Here is an 18,645-nt window from a genome sequence, read left to right as displayed (position 1 = left end):
TGGTAAGGTGACCATACGACATTCTATGTAACGCCCATTATGGACCACACTCGTTTAATTAAGGAAGGCCAGTTTAAGGTTAGCTACACTGTTGGTGTGGTCTTGTTTTCAATAAGTAGAATCTAAGAATGGTGGAAATTGGCTTCTACTTTCTTGGGATAGTGCAAGTACAAACCTGTCAGTAAAAAATCGATATACTGTAATAGAGTAGTCAGTGAATTACTCTAATACTTTTGCTCCAGCTGCAATTACATGGGTTATCCCTTTGGTACATGTACTTGGTTTATGTGACGTGGTAATAATAATAATAATAAAAATAACAGGTTTGTTTTTTATTTTTTTGCATTACACGTAATACATTATGTTTAGGTATATAATGTGGTAAGCCACATAGCTCTATAGGTCACTACCAGATAAGCTTCGGCTGTCCGTGACAAGTACAGGTCATTTCTTTCTAAGTAACCATTAATTCATGAATTTATGTACAATGAGTTGAAATGATATATTTTGGTATAGCTACCTTTTCTAGAGCCACGAAAAGCCTTAAACCCAGCACATCCCATCAGTAGGGCGGCTGACTGTTCAGTAACAATAAATAAACAATTAAAGAATTTCATGTTATATTCAAAACAACGGAATGTAGCTCTGTGGGTAAATTAGTAGTAGTTTCTGAGTCTGACCCCCAATTCCAAAACCCTCCCACCCTCTCTCTTAGTACGTATGCACCAGTTGTATTGCTTGAGGTCACTCAGCCCTTGCTGTTTTCATGTTTAGCTGATCTAGCTATATCTGTTGTGATTTTATACTTAGCTTATTTCCCAATCTGACAAAATTGTTTGTATATGAATGATTTATGACTATATACTGGGCCGAGACAGCATGGCTGATAATTGACCCAGGTAATTACAAACAAAAGAAAACATGTATGAAGTCTGTGCAAAGTTGTTTGTGCTGACCATTTTGTAACTATGTACGAAAGATAGCAGCTAGCTACTCGGTCTTGTGTCTATGCCCCTGTTGACCTAGTTGTATTTATTTCTGTCTTAATAGTGGGACTTTCATCATCTGATCTTCATTAGACTAGCTACCACTTAAAATGATTAATAAAAATAAATTCCTTGTAATGGCTATCTCAGTACTGGTTGCTATCCAGTGTGCTGCTGCGGCCACACGCGAGTCATAGTGACTCAGACTACCCCTAGCTAGGTGTGTCATCAATAGCTATGTGCCAGTATGTACTGGTTTAATTGTACCTCAGATCATGCCTGTACCAGTGCTCGCCATAGTAACATGCAGTGGCTAAGTAGCTACATACCTGTCCAAAGAGGCCACGGTCAGCCCTCTCTTGCCAGGAAACTTGTACTGCAAGTGCAGACTAAGTCTTTTGTGCGTCCATCGTTCTTTTTCGATCTTCTCCCTGATGAATTCTTCATGCTCATACAATAAATCCTTCCCTGACATCCTTAATCAGAGGGGTATTAATATAAAAGCTCTGTACATGAGTTTATATGTATATCTACGTATTTGTATATCTACGTATATCCCTGTATATCTGCTTAGCTCTATATATGTAGCATTCACCATTCACTGCAGTCAGTCAACTGTATCACTGAATGCAACCCAATAGCTGCAAATTTCTTTATGTAATCGTCAATAGCACACTAAATATTGAAATATTTTGGTATCTGTTCACTAGCATCAGAGTGGAATCCTTTTTTTAAAAAAAAATTCTGTATCTCCCATTGTCATATTGTACTGGTAACTGCCTTATAACATATAGCTACTATACTCCAGTTACTACTTGAGATTTGTATACTGTAGACACATGCATTGCACATCGCATATTATTGTTAAGCGTACTATCTGTAACTGTATAGCCAATGCCATCCAGTTTAAAATACTCTGGTGTCAAAACCAAACGATACATAACACACATTGAATACATGCATTATGCAAAGAATTAAATAAATAAATAACTGGCTAATAGCTATAATATATAGTATAATCTCTGGTATGTCTAGTTATAGCTATTTAATTGTTACATATATTTACGATCTGTCATGTACCACAGAGCCTTGAATTCCACATGTGTCTTGACCACTGATTCCAATTTGGGCCTACTGTATAAGTCTGATTTGCGACAAACATCTCCTTCATGTGAGCTGTGACTCCTGGCATGATTCCTAAATGGTAATGTAAATGTGCACAAACAGGGTCAATTATCATCATTAGGTCGTATACAGGTATTCATATATTCAATAATGAAAAAGGCAGGTGTTTCATGTACAATTTATATATTTAATGCTAGTTTAATGCTACGAGCGTTCGTATGGCAAGTGATGATCTTGAATGTGCTAGCTATGTAGCATTGAATTGCCCAAATGTTAAACTAGTAAACTTTTGGTTTCCAGCTACAGGTCCAACAAACTATCATGTAGCCACATTGTGCAGTGTCCTGATGCAGTTGCAAACACATAATATTGCATATGTTTTCCATATGATATCTGTAATCAGAAGACCTTTCTACACCCATAGACCAGAGTTTGTGATTTATGAGACCTTTCTCAGCCCATGTGGCATAAAACCTGAAACAATTGCTAATCAGGTGGTGGGAACAATTTTGTATCTGCCTGTATTGTCGATTTTTTTTAATTAAAAAAGTATCCATTGCAATTGTGTGCCCATTGTCTGATTGTCTTTTATAACACAAAACAAAAAAAACAGAGGTTGGGATTTATGAGGCATCCTGGATACCAGCTCAATGCTACCCAAGGATTATCGCTTTTACTGTTAATTTTTCTGTAGCCATGGGCATACCATGCCAGCTAGCATGATAAGCTGGAAGTTCACGTGTTGTATCGGCCCATGTGTTATCTTGACACTTGTCTTAGTCAATGTATGATTATTTGTACACAGTATGGTCAGTTTGTCAGATCTCTCTCAGCCCATGTGCAGTGTAATACCCTATAACTGCTAATCAAGTGGGAACACCTTTGCCTGTATCATCAAAAAAAATTTTAATAATAAAAAAAATGGGTCATCCATTGCAAAGCGTCAGCTTGAATGTACTAGCTGTGTAGCGTTGAATTGCCCAAATGTTAAACTAGTAAACTTTGGGTTTCCAGCTACAGGTCCAACAAACTATCATGTAGCCACATTGTGCAGTGTCCTGATGCAGTTGTAAACACATAATATGTGACCTGATCTTGGAAAACCTACCTTTTTGGCACATTGGTCAATTTTCTGTTTTATAGCTTACATGAGGTACTGGGTATTCATCTATCTTGTGGTTAAATTTCAGCTTAATATCTTAAGCATTCCTGGGATATGGCCAATTTTCTGTCCTGTACATTACAAACTAACTTTTATGGTAATGTATTGAGTTCTGTGAGTGATTAAGGGTGACAAATGGTGACAAATCACTTTGTTTACCAATAATTCCATTTGTACCATCTAAAGTACTTTAAAAGACATTTCTGATAGATTAATGTAGCATTCTTGGTACTTTTCTGCAATGAAATGCCATGTATCATTGTCTGAGACTAAGTTTTAGCCATTCCAGCACCTGAACAAATTACCCAATTTGTAAGTTATTTGTTGTCCCACGCATGTGAAATTACTACATGGTGTGATATAATCATCCATATCTCCTAGGAAAAAGAAGCTATGGGTGTGAAACTTCACAGCAAGAAGGTTTAATAGTTGCTTTATCCAAATGTGCAAAATAAAAATTTTTTTAAATTGTTGAAATTTTCATTTGAGTTTTCCCAAAAAGTTTTCTTGTGCCCAAAAGGTAGGTTTTCCAAGATCCGGTCACATATTGCATATGTTTTCCATATGATATCTGTAATCAGAAGACCTTTCTACACCCATAGACCAGAGTTTGTGATTTATGAGACCTTTCTCAGCCCATGTGGCATAAAACCTGAAACAACTGCTAATCAGGTGGTGGGAACAATTTTGTATCTGCCTGTATTGTCGATTTTTTTAATTAAAAAAGTATCCATTGCAATTGTGTGCCCATTGTCTGATTGTCTTTTATAACACAAAACAAAAAAAACAGAGGTTGGGATTTATGACCATCCTGGCATCCTACATTTTTAATTTTGGAGAAATGATACAAGTTGGCTGAACACTGTCAGTGTATTACTGTAAACTCTGATTTCATAACTGTTTGTTAGCATTGATGATGTGTTCATTTTCATAATAACAGAACCATGTGGTGGAAAGGATGTGGGTCGAGATAAACACAAGGATAAACTATCCTATTAAGAGTGTATTAATAGAAATGGTAGAAAATCAAGAAATCAACATGGAAGATGGTGGTGTCAAATTTTGCGTGTTCTGGTACGGCATCCAAGTTAGCCAAGTAGGGACAGAAACATTTGTGGCTGGCTGGAACGAGCATAGGATCACAGGTAAATGACTAGCCATGCATTATGCGCACAACACCTTTGCACATTGCTATATGTAACTACATCACATGAGTTGTCATCATTTCTTTTGTACAGGGAGAGGGATTCCAAACATTTTGATGATGGAAAATAACCAAACAAAGTCCATAGACCACCACCTTGTCCCAGAGGCTGATGAAGCTGGCAGACTGTATGAAGAAAACGGAGGCCGATTGACTGTATTCAGTAACTTCGGACAAGATCCCCTGGAACAAAGGGAGGATTTGAAGAGTATTAGGATGGAGAGATTTAAGGAACAGTGGCCAAGCTGTGAAACTATATTTCATAGTTTAGTGAATGGCAATAAAGCCAATTTCCGTGATGGACTTTTGTGTTTTATTGATTTGACAATGCAGCTAATAACACAAATATCATGAAACTTGTTAATGTTTTTACTTTATTTGATTTATTTTATCTATTGAACATGTGCTATCACTGTGATATATTATTAAGTTACAATATAGATAGCACAAAGGATCACAGACATCAGTAACTATTTGATTTCGTACATATTCATTATTTCAATGATGATGTAAAATAAAAAAATGTAGTAATACAAAATAATGTATATATGCATACCATGCAATAGAAAGTTACAATAATAATTTATAGTCATAATCTGCAACACAGCCTGGATGCTTGATAGGTCCATCCAAGACTATAAAACGAACACAGCTTAATGTAAGCAGTGCAAAATGATTAGGTAAAGCATGGCTTGTACTAGTCATGTATGTAAACTCCGTAAGTATGTGTAATGTGTGTGTGTGTGTGTGTGTGTGTGTGTGTGTGTGTGTGTGTGTGTGTGTGTGTGTGTGTGTGTGTGTGTGTGTGTGTGTGTGTGTGTGTGTGTGGGTGGAGGAGTGCGTGTATGTGCAGGAGGGGAGAGAGGGTTGGCGTGTGCATGCGTGTGTGTATGTGATCTGTAGTGCTTGCCTTCTTGTTCGACTAAAGTGTATTGTCAGTTGTATGATCAGATGACAATACAAAAGTAGATTATCATTGAAAGATGACTGGCTTCAATGACTCAATGACATCTCTGTCCTGTCACTATACTAGATAGCAAAAATATACAAGTGTATCAACACATTTTACTAATTAACACACCAATAACCAATGGAAAGAAGGTTACAGGTACACCCATGTAAAGTCAGGATAACTCTGATTATACTGTGGGGTCATGTGGTACGGTACACAAACTATCTTCCTACCACATAGTAAGTGGACTGGAGTGGTTGGGTCAGGATTACTTAAAACAGTGCAATGTACAATGCATGCCGTAAAACTATTCTTACCATTAATTATCAGTTGCAAAAAGATAATTAACAATACGTTATACAGTAAACAAACATGACACTAATTAAAGACATGCATTGACCATCAGAAAATGATGAGTGGAAATATCTGCTGCCTTGTACTGTAAGTGCTGCAGCTAAGTATTAGATGGTAGTCTACCAACCCAACTGTGGTGATGGATACCTGGTATATGCTATTCTCTGTGTATAATCTGCAGGCTGGTGTTAGCTGCAACAACAATAGCATAGATTTTATCCACCTTTTATGTATATTATTCATTTTTGATTGTATGCAATGCAGCACAATAACAATGAAACTGCTTCATCATGCCTGCAAGCGAAGAGGTATTTACTCGCCTTGTTGTGGTTGCATACATCTACACTTGCATATCTAGGGTGATTAGTGTCTTGGGTGTACCCCGGAGAAGCCACGGACAAAGGCCATGATGGCCACAAAATGGGGTGTCATAACAAATTTGATTATTGTAAAGTAAAGAAGGCAACAACCCAGGGGCGGATGTAGGATTTTTGAAAGGGGATTTCCAGAGGTGCAGACACATCTGGCCATGGAGTGCAGTGACCAGTCACGGTCCAAAATGTTGACATGGTTGTTAATTTACAATTCTTGAAATTTCAAAATGTGTGTACTGAGTTGAAAATTAACCTCACAAAACTGATTATCAGATAGATTTTGTAATCATCCCAAAATAATCTGTGTGGTGACTGTTTTATTAGAGGATTTTGATTTCATTGACTGTTCTATTAGAGTATCTTGATCTTTGAAAGGTTTGCTGGTTAGCTATGCTTGCTAACCAAGTTAGTTGGTTGCTATGCTTGCTTGGTTAGTTAGGTTTGCTGGTTATACTGATGAAATCGATTCTGCATGCTGCTGCTAACAAGTAAAGTATATTGTCATGAATTAACATCTACAGGCGGATAACAATAATTCACTACTGGTAAACAAACAAACAAATGTACAGTATCTTACTGTGCAATTCACCAGAATGTTGTCCTAGCTACTTCTAAGCTCAGTTGGTACCGATGACTAGGAAAAGTATCATAACCAGTATACAGTACAAGCTGCACTCTTCACCGTCTCCTGGCAACACACATAGCAAAATAGATAATAATCTGTACATGAAATGATCATTCTATAAACAACATTTGATAGGAGGGGTACTTCTTCTCAGATGATTTTCTTCTCAGATGATTCAGATTTTTAGCATACAAGTTTATTAAATTTAAACATCAATAAAGGCCTTGACAGGGGCCCGTGATATTTTTTATTCCTTTTGTTTTGTACTTTATGATGGTGTGATGAGAAAAGAGAGCGCTAAAAACAGCATTTACATTTTCCTGTTGAAAATAATATCTCGAAAATACTGAAATTTGTTGATCCATGGAAATACTTGCTCCAAACATTTGTGATTATGTGGTAACTCCGCTGCCATCAGTAACCAACGCATCATTTATGGTATGACAGAAGTGAATGAATTACAGCAAGCAGTACTAGTACTGAAAACTATAGTATAATTTTCTATCTTGATTATTCTATAGAGAGGAACGCAAGCCTTGTGGTGGTATATATATATATATATATATATATATATATATATATAGTGGCAGCTCCAGTGCATTCAAATATAGGACATGTTAGGTGCATAAAATCCTATGGATAAGACTATCAACTGTACTTGTCCATTTGAATACTATGTGCATGTTGCTACTAGAAACTTTGATGCTGCCAAATTTTTAATTCATAATGTATCGGAAAGATATAAACTTTAAAAGGCTGGAAAATCATGTCTCTGTCTATGCATATATACAGCAAGGCCTTAGTACGTATGTTAATATAGCAGCTGCAGAGTAATGCACTGCACACACCACTGGTTCATGCAAACCATGCAGGTTACAGTGCAGGTAACTTTATCGACTAATATGGAATATGTGATTACTAAATTAGGCCACTCCAAATGTGGAGTGCAGGCAGTCTGGTAATTACCATTATCCATTATCACTGTTCAAGCTGTGTTGGCTGTGTACTACAGCTATATTACTTGTTCATGGAGTGTATATTATTTGGTTTGTCTTGAATGCTCTATTAGAGTGAAATTTATTTCTAGTATATCAATCTAATATTCATGCTTGATGTATAGGTCTAGCTACATGCCTCTGACACAGATTCAATCTTCCAATAAGCATGTCTTAGTACTATACGCAGTCTGTACAGTGTGGCAACCTTGATCACTGACCCTCCGCTCATTACACATTTAGCAAGCTATTTGAAGGCAAATAATGAACAAATGTGCATAAGGAGAAACAATATGTGAGGCAACAAAAGCACTTTTGCGTGTTTAAAATCAAAAGATAATTACATTGTCACCTTAAACATTTATTTTTTGATTGTAGCTAGTGGGCATGTTGTGGCCTCAATTGGGTACATGCTGTAGTACACATCAACATGGTGGAACAGCTCAAAGAGTGGAGTCACAAGTTAAAAATCCATGTTCTATTAGGAGAGTTGACTTCTCTATTACAGTGTCATTCACTTTACAAGAGCATAATCAGCAGAGCACACACACATTTAAGCACTATTCTAGGTAGGAATACAGATTTCAATGCTGGGGTTGGTTCGTTAAAAGAACAATTGTTAGCTACCACCACAAGACGTTAATGCATACAGCATCTCCAATGTCAGCCCCCAATGCACTCAGACTGTACAATGCGTACATAATGAGAGTGGGGCTGCATGAAAACTGAAAGAGTGCAAGTGGGCATTCTACAAATGTACGTGCTACTACTATGTGTGCAAATCTTTCTGTTATTGGTTGGTGATTTTGGGCTGGATGTGTTTCCTGGTAGTATTGACCACACAATTCCATAGGATGTGAGTCGCAACTCTATGAATATTTATTATGAAAAAGAAATCACTTTGAAGTGGTCACTGCTATACGGAGAAGAAGGTATGCTTGTTGCTTGCAGTGCTTATGTATATTGTACGCAGTCTATAATACATCCATCAAGTATACTCTATACTTTAGCTATGCTGGTCTCTTGCCAACGTGGGGAACTCGGTCAGTGGTTAGTGTATGGCTAAACTGTGAGTACTTAAGCAACACAAATACTAGTCTGTCGTCAGTCTGGGGTACTCAGGCAGTGGTAGAGGTGTGGCCAAACTGTGAGTACTTAAACCACACTAATACTAGAGTGTAGCCGTACCTGATGATTTACAAATGGCCAAACACTTTTTTTATACCACATAGCTACACTTGTATTGTAAATTGGAATCAGGGAAAGTTCAATTCAAGGTGCCAGTGTGTAAGTTTCACTGTATAATGTGATTACAGTTATTTGCAACAGGTCAACAGTTGCCTTAAATGGTATCGACCAGGTCATAAATTGTAACAACTTACTTCACCTGATAATCTACAACCTAATTATTGTAGCAAGGCATCATTGCAGTAAAGTAATAGTGGAGTATTTCATGCCATGTATGATTTATGGATTAGATCCTATGCATGCAAGGTGACTCCCCACCTTGTGCATAAAGTTGTTATGCTGAGTAGCATATATGTGACCCCTTATCTGAGAAAATGGTCCATGTAGCCTTATCAATAGCACAAATTTGGAAACCCATAACTGAAATGGTGCCACCATGAAATGTGGCCATGGTGTAGTCCTAACACACCACTGCGTTGTGGGGAGAATACATTGAAAGCAGGAAATGTTATGGTTAGTCAAAGTTGGGAATTCAGAGAGGCTATATGGCCCATTTTCACAGAGCCGGTCACATATAGCTAGCTACAAGGGAAGCCTAACAAAGAATTACAAGATGTCTTCAATTTGTTTCTTGGGTGGAGGAATATCATTATGTTTTAGAGAATCCTGTGTAATATAGATCAATTAACACTGAGTGACCTCTAAAGCTTAGAAAACCAGTCATGGTAAATGGTGAAGCTTACAGTTAAACATTGGAAATTGGATTTGGTGAAATCCAATTTCCTAAAACTGCAAAGGCAACTACAAAGCAACTACAAAGCATAAAACTTTAGCACTTGGCGCGCACAGCGCGCCAAGTGCTAAAGTTTTATGCTTTGTATATATAATAGGATGATGGAAAGGTACCTCTATCCAAGTGCCTGCAAAGACTGCTAAATTGGGGAGTCCGCATTGCTGCATCATTGCACAAATATGATCATGTTTCTGTGTATCAAGCTAGACTTCATTGGTTACCAGTGATTCAGTATTGCTCTTTATATGCCATCTATAAACAGTATAGTTCTCCTCAAGGTATGCTTCTTGACCCTCTAATAGAATTCGGTACCGGGAATGGTTACTGTACCAGACATGAGAATCAGTGTGCTAAACTGGATCATTGCAGACTGACAAAACCCAGAGATGTGGCTGGAAAACTGTGGGTTAGATTGCCAGAAGCATTAGCTATGTCATCTATTTTTTCTGCTACAGTTTATGAGTATTTTTTTAAAAAAATTTTCTATTTAGTTTTTGTAGTTGTGTATGTTGTGTGCCTGTTATTTCATGCTACATTTGCATGTGGTTGTATATTTCTTGTATATGTATTTGTTGTAAACTGTGTATGTGTAGCTATGTTCAGCGTATGTGTGTGCTCCAGTGCAGAAGAATGACTAGTCCAAACACTGGAATTTAAACTAACAATCAATCAATCAATCAATCAATCAACATTTGTGTGAAAAAGCTGTAATGGCATATAGAGTTGTACTTTAGGAATGCCCTGACACCTTCATCATACTGCACGGATACTTAGAATACTGTGATTATCGGTTGAACTGCACACCTACAGATGGTGGAGTTACAGTTCCCTCATTGACAAGCAAGACAAGTAGGATCATAAATTATATAGTTTTGTCTGTTATGCCAAGTGCTGATATAGTCTGGTGGCACCCGCCCCTTCACATAAAGAGGAAGGGCCTGGTCACTGTAGCATTATGAGTACATTAGTTCCAATTACAAGGCTCTTTACTACCTCCATCTTTTGCTCTTACATAGAACACCCTATTGTTGACTACAAACATTTCAAACGTATCTTCACAAAGCTTCGTGACAAACTTAATCTTCCACACATTATGTTATTCTACAGTATCTACGGTAACTCCAAATAAACGTCACAAAAATATAGTAAACAGAGCTATCAAATAGCCATTGGTTCACTCCAGACTTAATATACACTGTCACATACATTGGAACTTACCGAAGGTCGCATGCAAGAGATTTTTGAAGTTTGGACAACAATTGCTATAGCAGCCATCAAAGTGATTGGACAGAGAGATACTGAGACTCAAGCTTCAAGTAATGTCAAGTGATGTCAAGGATAACTGAACTAAATAATGCCTGCCAAGAGTGTTTGAATGCTACTAGTTACCAAATTGAAACACTGCCAAAAATTAAGAACTTCAAGCTACCAAGTAGTGAAAGCACTGAAGAAATCTGCTGTTTAGCTAATAATTACATACCAATAGAATGTCAACTCTAACATTAACAGAATGACGTATCATATACTCCAGTAAACACTATGTAACAATACTGTTGAAGGGAGCCCATTTTCTGGTAGTCCACCTCTTGCCAATGTAGCTACCTTTATATGAATTGAAAAGTTGGGTGTGAATGTCTTGTACTGACAGATTATGGTGAGGGTAATTAAGATTTGGGAGATGGCTATCAATTTGTTTAGAGGTATAGCAATTTCAGACTCTACTTTTTTTAGCTTTATTGAAGGTAGACATGAAATATGGTTTTAATGAAGGTGATCGCCCAGCTTTTTTGCTCATGTGTCTGAAGACTTTCCAGAGATTTTTTACTTGGGTAAAGTGGTGTACTCTCAGCCAGCTGTGTTACATTTTGGTAATAGATGACTGCTAACTTCTACAAGGGAGCAACAAGGGAACTCTTTAGACCCTTTACTATTTTCACTGGTTATTTTACAATTCATTGACTCTGTCCATCTTCATGATCTTGTACAGCTAAATGTTGGTACCTTGATGATGACACATTAGTTGGCAGATGATCCTCTTTACTATCACTATGTTGCCTCACTTTACGACTCGAAGGCCAGATTTTGGACTTCATTTGAATTTCTCCAAGTTTGGCCTTCTGGGAACTCCTTTCTTGAACTCTCCTTGACGTCCAGAGAGTCTCTGGCTTGGAACTATTGGGTTCTCCACTTTGGGGTGATGATAATTTCTTTAAGGACTTTCTTTCTTCTCGTATGGATAAGGTGGCTTTGACTCAAGACAAACTTGCAATATTGGATGACCCTCAGGTTGAACTTCATATGCTGCGTAGCTGTTTATTATAAGTAGCTGTAAAATTATTCCCTTGTAGGGTAGGTAATCCTAAGGCTGCAGCACATGTTGCTGTCAGACCTTCAGTGCTGGTCACTGTAAAGTGCTAATAATAATAATAATAAAAAAATAAATAAATAAATATTCATTTACTTTGCACTGTGCCTTTCCCCATAGTGAAGCCCATTCTCCGCAAATCTGACCATAACCTTTGCACTTGTCTTGGTCGTATTATGCAGCACAGCCTTTCAGACTCTTCATGGTGTCAAGCTTCCTTACCTTTTTGATTTGGAGGTTTAGAATGTGTGAGTCTGTCCCATCTGCTTTGGCTGCCTTTATAGGATCATGTAATAGTGTCTGTGACTTAACGGCTTCTATCCTTCTCTCTGTTGATGATGACAAGACTAGAAGTGTGTGCTGGCTGAAAAGCCATGTTCACTCAGAGTCGGAATCTACAATACTTGCCATTCAGAATCAGGCCATCACCACCACAGTTCTTCAGTTTAAGATTATGAAGATGAGCATTCCTTCTATAATGTGTAGATTGTGTGGAGAGCATGAAGAATCTGTTGTTCATTTGTTGGCAGCTTGTCCATCATTGGCTGCCACTGCTTATTTATATCGTCATAACTTAGTAGCTGGAGTGGTGCATTGGCATTTGATGAGGCTGCATGGATTTTTACCTGGTTCCTCGTGTTGGTTCACTCATAGACCCCCTGCTGTGGTTGAATCATCGGCAGTGAAGATCCTGTGGGATTTTAGCTTACAGTCTGCCAGTCACCACCTGAGTAATCGTCCAGATATTGTTTCATTTGACTATGACCTTAAGAAGATCTACTTCATTGAAGTTTCTTGTCCAGCTGATGTAAATGTGCCCTCTAAGGAGCAAGAAAAGTTACAGAAGTATCAATCATTGGCACATGATTATCACATGATGTACAGAATGCCGGTAGTAATTATCCCTGTGGTGGTTGGATGTACAGGTGTAGTATCTTCTAACTGTATTACTCACCTTCGTCGTATCCCAGACTTTTCTAACAATTTATTTTGTACCATTCAAAAGGCAGCCATAATTGGAACTGTTCATGTCTTACGGTGTACAAATGTGATTTAATGAACATTATCTTATGTACTTGTACATGATTCTGTTCTTTCTCTGTACAATTGTGTGTACATGCAATTCTTTTAATGAAAAGTAGTAGTAGTAGTAGTAGTAGTAGTAGTAGTAGTAGTAGTAGTAGTAGTAGTAGTAGTAGTAGTAGTAGTAGTAGTAGTAGTAGTAGTAGTAGTAGTAGTAGTAGTAGTAGTAGTAGTAGTAGTAGCTAGTTACATACATTTGTAGCATTAGTTATACTATGTGATTATAAGTAGCTAATTGCATAATCTTCCTATCGTTTGAAAAAAAAACTCTACAATCTGGATAATAACTACATGTAGCTCTACAGAATCTTAGAAAACAAAATATGGGATACATATGGAGAAGTCATAATAATTGATGTGTATTGCCAGTAGACATCTACACAATAAAAACAACATCTTGTAGGAAAAGTCCTTATTAGAAATTGAAAATTCTTTTGATGTGGAGTACCTCTGTCATCACTACCACAAATGGTACCAGCTGGCACTAAGCTACAAGAACAATGACTCTAATCTTTGCCACAATGTTCTAGTAGAACCAGGAGGAGGCTGCAAAGTCTTAATGAAGACCCTACCTGGCAGGGATATTTTTTTGGAAAAGGTTCTGATTTTTGTAACAGACAATAGAATTGGACACTAACACACCCTATACTATCTGTGGAACTAAGTTCATTATTCTAGTAGCTAGTCAAAAGTTTAGGTTTGGGTTCTATTTAGTAAGTCAAGGGATCAGCTTTACAATGTCATCACTATAGCTATAGCTATAGACCATTAGCTATTTTTGTTTCATTTAAACTGTAAAATTCAGGGTGCTGGTAGCTAGCAGCACTAGCACAGTTGATACCATTTTGACAAATTTCTAAACATGAGTTTGAGTTCAGAATTATCCCAAATTTATTTCATGTTACTTATGTACAAAATTTTCCAACCTCGTCCAATATATTTAGCTCTGGCAGGGTCCCTTTAAGCTTGTTTACACCCTGAAAAATCTTAGCTTGGGGGGTGAAGGAAATAGTTGACAGTAAGTGTAGATATATGGAACAGTATTATACAGTATTATGCAGGGGTGGTAGAGAAGGGGGGGACAAGGAGGGCTGTAGCCCCTGTCAAAAAGATTAACACCAAATATAGCTAACTATACAAATGCTTAGTTACCCAGGGGCGGATCCAGACTTTTAAAAAGGGGAGTTGAAATTGCAACTTCAGCCTAGCTGTATAAGTTGAAGACCAAAAAAAAAAAAAAGAAAAAAAAAAAAGGTCATTACCTGCTGACAATAGCTGCCACCTCACCAACTATATTTCCTTCCTTATTTATAACTAGATATATAGCTTGCTACACTGTTCCTCAAAAGACCACTGTGACTGCTCTATTAGAGTATCTCGAGTGAGAAGGCTTTTCAAAACAAGGAACCCCCTGGATCCGCCCCTGTTACCTGCAACTCAACTCCAGTGAGTCAACTGGATTCCATATGAATCAAGATTGATATGCCCTAATAGAGCAGTCACCCTAATACAACAGTCAACAATTTCTCAGATTCATAAAAATTTCCTTGAGGAGGATGACATACCCTCAAACCCCTTTATAGGTCCTCTGGATACTAATGCCTCAAGATTGAGATACCCTAATAGAGCAGTTACCCTTACAACAATCAAGCTAATATTAATAGTATTCTGATAAACTGCCAAAATCACTCTCAGATTCAATCTCAAATGGTCTAAAAATTTTCTGGGAGGCATGACCCTAGACCCTGGCATGCTTCACATACTAGTGTGCTTTGCACACAAAGACATGTCATCCCCTAAAATAAAAATGGACATGATAACTACCTATAAAATTATCAGGGGGTTAGTTGAGGTACCACATCAAGATCTTTTTACCATAAGTTGTAACACCACAAGATCTAATGGTAAGTTATATAAGGAAAGGGCCAACACCAACACTAGATTAATTTTTTTTACTAACAGAATAATCAACGACTGGAACACCCTTCCAACTGATATAGTAAATGTTTTGGACACAACTTCTTTTAAGACATTACTAGACATTTATTGGAGAGACAGTAGATTTATATATAATTTATGTAATTTAATTTAATTTGTATGGTTATATAAGACTTTGGTCTTTTTCAGAACCATTAATAATAAATATAAAATAAAGTACGTAAGCCTAGTTACACCCAGCCTGCCTTCCCTAAAAAAAGGTGTCTCCTCAGCTCCACCCCTCGTATTATGTAAACTGTATGATCTACAGGGTGAATAATATAGGCCATTAAATGTATGCACATGCTTCAATGATTGAATTGCCTGATAGCTGATATATACATTATATATATATATATATATATATATATATATATATATATATATATATATATTAATATTGTCAAACAGGTTATAGCTATCACACAATGGTTAAACATTGTCAAACCAGTTCTGTAATTAATGCAAGTTAATTGAACTGACATTCAGTTAGCCACTTATTAGCAACTGATTCAAATAAATGATAAATATGGGAGGAGATTAAATGCTTACCATGATTCACTTTTCCCTTCAACCATCATTTGGAACAGTCTATATTATGTGCTATCCAACTAGGGACCTGTGAGAAGGCTAGACCTGTAAATACAGGGAGTCAGAAACATGTATCTAAAACTGTGAAGAATGCAGAAAAAATCCCACACTCAGTGGTGACTTGCAAGTGATCTCCAGCAACATGCAATCTAACAGTGTTTAAATTTATTCTAGGATTTCTCTTTTAGGGGGGAATCAAGAATTTGGGGGTGACCAGGTGAAAGTTTATATAACAGCTAGCTACACATATCCAATTCAAGTTTACAATCTGTGATTTACCGATTCTAAGGTTGGTAGAGTAGCTACTAGAGATTCATACATCAGTCAGATGCTGCTGTTATAGGACCATTCTCAAAACAAGAATTATTTTAAGATCAAGCTTTTTGAGATTAAATCTGATGGTAACTAGTTTTGTTGGTTGTGCGTGCTATTTGAAGGTAAACTGGCTTTAAAAATAATTAAGATTAGACTTACTGAGATTGAATTTAAGGTACATGCAGTTTTGAAAGTTAAGTGAGCTCTTTTGAAAACAGGCTTAATTTAATAAACAGGGTGAATACAGTCTCTGCAAATGTCAAATAGTTTACTGTGTAGGTATTTTTGAGAGTCATACATTATACCCTTTGAAATTCTAATTTAAGGTAGTGCCATTTTTTACCTTGAAAAGTTTTACAGATTAGACTGTCTGAGAAGGAATCTGAAGGCATTTTGACAGTTTTGTGTGCCATTTTAAAATCAGTATACAGTGTAGTTTTCATTCAAATTTTTAGGGGGAGTGTGAGATTTTTTTCGGGGGGCCCTAACATCCCTAGAATAAACACTGCAATCTAGGCATGTGCCAAGGGAGACGGCTCAACAGCTGGAATCTGAGATTTTCTCTACATTCAACCACTACTTAAACATTCATGACTTCTTGCCATCAAAAGGTTTTTATATTACAAAGTGGATAAGTAGGCCACTCCAGTAATCCTTCAAGGTTCAGCCCACCAAGTTTCAGCTTATAAATCAATTCTATTCTTCAGTAATTATTAAATCTGTAAACGCATGTAGGCATATCAAATATCGGACATTTATTGCTGCGAAAACTACAACTGCTGATTAAATTTTTGAGCAAATTCAGATGATTTCAGCTTTTACACACTATAAAGAGCAAACAAATCACAACTGATTGTTATTTGAGAGCTCACATGTCTTGTGACAGTCTGCAACTGCTCAGCTGACAAAACTAGCTATGCACAGAGAGCCACAAACACCTGCTGCATAGCCATAACAAACTGTAAAATCTTTATTGGGAATATTTTCACATGAGAAATGATACAGCATGCAAGAATTGTGAAGAGATTTTTACTGTATCTAAGTGACTGTTCTATTAGGGTAGTTCATTTTGTCTGACTGCTTTAGGGTATATCTTATACTTACAATATGATCAGATAATGCAAATAAATGTCATGTAAGAAGCTATACATTGTTTAACCGCCAATACATAGCTATACCAAGAGTTCATAATAATCCCTCCCTATATATATATATATATATATATATATGAACTCTTGGCTATACCTATAGTGCGAAGAAGTTTCCTGAAAATGTAACCCTTGAAACTAAGTATAAGAAGTTCACACTCTGAATTAACTCTTCTCTTTTCTGGAATTGCTTGTAATCTTATAAGTTTTGTTAGATATCAAGGCAAAATAATTTGATACCATCTCCCAGTCCTGAATCCTACTGATATGAAGGAACCATTTCATGCCCTTTATACTATAACTTTCATGAAGCCATGTGCAACCTTTATTTTAAAGTGATTGAATGATTTTAAACATTTTTACCCTGTTAAAGATCTAATTATGCATCGCTATACATATAGCCAATATTGTGCAAATTTTTACATTGAATTGCTATTGTGTAAATCTTTTGTAAGTGCACCTGTATATTTGTGCCTCCCTGAAGGAAAAATCATTATTGGAAAGTGAGAATCATTTGTCATTCAAGTAACCAATAAAGCTGCTTTCATCATGCCATAATATTTGCATGATGTAATTATAACAAAGCTGCACTGTAAGGCTTTACTTGACTGTGTAATAAGTGTGAGAAACATAAATGACTGCACAATTTGTTTAATGGACACATAGTGGAGGAAAAAGATAAATATTGTATAAATTGATTCTCTCATGAAAGCTTGGAAACTGAACCATCCCTAGCATGTTGCCATTTTCAATCTTCCATTGCATATATCCTGCAAAGATTAATTGTGTAGGACAGTGGCTGCAATCAGGTGCTTACTTTTGATGAAGATTTGTATACATAGCTATCAATAATCTCTGCTATGATCCAAGAGCTGGAAACTCATGATAATACATTATAGTAAATGGATCAATTTAGAGTCTATGTAATTGTTTTCCTAAAATCGTATGCATCATCCATGCAATTTTACATGCCTGTACATGTATTTTCCCTTATTAAAAGTATACTGTTATAATATGAAACACTATTATTATGCTATGCAATTACTTAAGGTTTACTTGCTGTCATCATACAGAGTTCCAGTATGTTGATCACTCTTCAATCCTTACTATGGTAAAGCCATCCATTGTCTAACTGAACTCCTTCCAATAATAACTTAATCAATGACCTCGAGTGCATGACCATGCATATCAAACACATACATCATCCCCAGAGCTATCGTGGAATTACTTACTGTGGGATGTAGTTCAGCACTAGCAACAATCCGGGCTACATTGCATGCTCTTCAAGCTATACACTTCACATTACATCTCAATCAAATTTTGTAGCTAAATAGTTGGTGTGAATGTATTCATTGCATTTCTGCACTTGTATACATATGCAAACTTATCCAATTTAAAATAAATGGAT

The 18,645-nt window shown here is 36.7% G+C and overlaps 2 long non-coding RNA genes across 3 annotated transcripts in view; one reads left to right on the top strand and one right to left on the bottom strand.

The window, feature by feature from the left end:
- LOC136254613 (uncharacterized) overlaps positions 1-18,645 on the top strand; it is a 522,347-nt gene that overhangs the window by 102,739 nt on the left and 400,963 nt on the right. The gene's annotated exons all lie outside the window — the stretch shown is intronic.
- Positions 4,950-7,343, bottom strand: LOC136250021 (uncharacterized). The gene is made up of 3 exons (XR_010698426.1): positions 6,735-7,343; positions 5,388-5,506; positions 4,950-5,112 (listed from the first exon to the last, which is right to left on the bottom strand). It is a non-coding gene; the product is annotated as an uncharacterized lncRNA (long non-coding RNA).

The sequence above is a fragment of the Dysidea avara genome, chromosome 1 (assembly GCF_963678975.1).
Source record: "Dysidea avara chromosome 1, odDysAvar1.4, whole genome shotgun sequence".
NCBI lineage: Eukaryota > Metazoa > Porifera > Demospongiae > Dictyoceratida > Dysideidae > Dysidea > Dysidea avara.
The sequence above is the reverse complement of the archived record's forward strand: the minus strand, read 5'-3'. Positions and strand labels throughout refer to the sequence as shown.